The sequence below is a fragment of the Zalophus californianus genome, chromosome 7, assembly GCF_009762305.2.
Source record: "Zalophus californianus isolate mZalCal1 chromosome 7, mZalCal1.pri.v2, whole genome shotgun sequence".
Taxonomy (NCBI): Eukaryota; Metazoa; Chordata; class Mammalia; order Carnivora; family Otariidae; genus Zalophus; species Zalophus californianus.
In genome coordinates this window covers 102276538-102279485 of record NC_045601.1, presented here as the reverse complement: position 1 = coordinate 102279485, position 2948 = coordinate 102276538, and the positions used below count along the sequence as shown (strand labels likewise).

Genomic DNA, 2948 nt, shown 5'->3' with positions numbered 1-2948 from the left:
CGTGGCTTAAGAAATATGCATATTTGGCCAGATGACCAAAGTATATTTCTCAGATATTTGGTTTTTGCCTGTGGTTCCTGGCTCACAACTCCCAAACTCTTGAAATTTCCTGAGCATGGGAGCATCTTTTGTCTTATGAAAATGTGTAAAAGAGACATTTAAAATGGAGTGGGGAAGGCCTAAAGGAGGAGTTCTCCTGCCTGTACTACTTGTTGCAGCCACATAACCAGCAGAAAGAAGTAAAAATTATCTTGACAAAGGGAGGATACTTTTCACATTTTATCTCCTGCTTTTAAAAAAAGAAGAAACATCCCTCTCTGTCCTAGCACTAATGCATTAACCACTGCTTGCAGCCAATAAGAAACCATCACAACTTCAAACTCTTGTTCTTCTGTGGTAAATTTTTGCTCAAACCATCCATGTTAATTTCCTCTGAAAATCTAATAAAAGCTAACCTTCCCCTGTCTCTTTAGACATGCCTATGCTTCACCATAGTTCGCTTGTCCCAAATTACAATTCTTCTATTATAAATTCATTTTGCTGCTACAATAACTGGCTATTTTTAAAGTTGACAGTCATAATATTTGGTCTCTTGTCCTCCGTTGCTGAAATTGTTTCAGAGCCATAAAGGTGAAATAGGTGTCTTCTTATTTATAACAGGCCACCTGACATCACAACCAGGTTTATATTCATGAAGTGACTTCTGGAAAGCACCTAAGGATGGAAGCCTATTGCCAAGGGATCCAACCCTGAATAGAGGGGTGGAATTTTCAGTCCCATTTCCTGATTTCTAGGGAGGGGAGAGGGGCTTAAGATTGAATCCATCACCAATGGCCAATGATCTACTTGATCATGTCTATGTAATAAAGGTCCCTTAAAAACTCAAAATAAGGGGTTTTTATCTCTATCTATCTCTTCAAGTATTTATCTCTTCAAGTCTATCTCTGAAGGGGTTCAGAGAGCTTCCTGGTTAGCGAACACACGGAGACGGGGGAAAAGGCATACCTGGAGAGGGCACAGAAGTTCCCCACCCTTTCCCCATACCTTGCCTTATGCATCTCTTCCATCTGGCTGTTACTGAGTTATATCCTTTTATAATAACCCAGTAATCTAGCAAGGAAAATGTTTATTTGAATTCTGTGAGCTATTTTGGCAAATTAACTGAATTCAAGGAGGGGGTCATTGGAACTTATCATCTATAGCACATTGGGTCAGAAGCGGAGGTTACTACCTGGACTTGGAATTGGCCTCTTAAATCTGCATGTCCGCCTGTATATGTGGCTGGTGGGGAAGGCGGGGTGGTCCTACACCCTTAACCTGCAGAATCTGATGCTATCTCCAGGTAGTTAATGTCAGAATTAAGCTGAATTCTAGGACACCCAGTTGATTTCATGAGAATTGTTTGACATGGGAAAACCCCCACCCCCTTACACATTGAAATTGGTACTAGAACATTTTACCTTCTTTACCCTTCCCCACTGTGGTTGGTGATCATGGACTATTACCAACAATAGCCCTTTCCTGCCTCACTTCTAAAACCAAGTATAGCAATATGCTCTTTTTCTATGGTATTTACCTGTTCATATGCATTTCCCTCTTTAACAGAATGGTCACCATGACTACTGTACAGTTTTGCTACTTCCTAAAGGTCACCTAGTACTGTGTCTTGCCTAATCATTAGTGGGCTCAGAAAAATGCTTGTTAACTGTCTCAGTAGGTATTTACTGAACGCATATTCTCTACAAAGCAAACATAGTATAAGACCCAAAAATGAGGATAAAGATCTTTTCCTTCTTTGGGTACCTAAAAATATCTAGGCACAGATTATATCTATCTATATAGATAAAACTTGCATAAATTTATCAAAGTATAGTTGACACAATGTTACATTAGTTTCAGTTGTACAACATAGTGACTCAACAAGTCTATTAGATACAGATTTTTGGGCCCACGGACAGCCCAATCGGCTTTGACTCCCAGGCCCGGGGAATTCGGTCCGGGGCCTGGAGGGATGCGGCTCGCGCAGTAGGGACCCGCGGGGCCGGGGCGGGGAGGCCGCCGTGAGGAGGCGGAGCTGTGAGCCTGCCAGTCCGCCGGGGCCGCCACCGCTGCCACGGTCCCCTGCTCTCCTCCCCGCTCACCACCGCACGCCCCCACCCCGGGCCGGCTCGCCTCAGCCACGGCCGCGGCGTCGGTCCCCCCATAGCTGCGCTACCGGAGGAAACGGTAGAAAGCGCAAGCCATGGAGGGGAACTGGGATTAGGCGAAGAAATGTGTTGAGATCACCTGGGAGGCCCTCAACGCTGGCAACCGTGAGAAGGCCCAGCGCTTCCTGCAGAAGGCGAAGAAGCTCTACCCACTGCCCTTGGCCCGCGCACCGTTGGAAATAATTATGAAAAATGGAAGCACCGCTGGAAATAGCCCTTATTGCCGAAAACCATCAGGTTGTGGTGATCAAAACAAGCCTAATTGTACAAAGGACAGCACATCTGGCAGCGGTGAAAATGGAAAGGGCTACACCAAAGACCAAGTAGATGGAGTTCTCAGCATAAACAAATGTAAAAATTACTATGAAGTACTTGGAGTTACCAAAGATGCTGGTGATGAAGATTTGAAAAAAAGCTTATAGAAAGCTTGCTTTGAAGTTTCATCCAGACAAAAACCATGCACCTGGAGCAACAGATGCTTTTAAAAAAGACCTTATGAAGAGGATGAAAAGACAAGTAACAGAGTGGGAGAGAATATTTGCCAAACACATATCTGAAAAGGACTAGTACCTGGAATATATAAAGAACTCCCCAAACTGAAAATTTAAAAAACAGACAATTCAGTTAGAAAATGAGTAAAAGACATTCCACTGAAGATGACATACAAATGGAAAATAAACCATGAAAAGATTTCCAACATCATTCATTAGCCATTAAAGATAACGTAAAGTAAAACCCAAT

General features: G+C 43.2%; 1 pseudogene; it reads left to right on the top strand.

Annotated features, from left to right (window-relative positions):
- Positions 1-2242: 2242 nt before the first annotated feature.
- LOC113927406 lies at positions 2243-2684 on the top strand (annotated as a pseudogene).
- Positions 2685-2948: the final 264 nt, after the last annotated feature.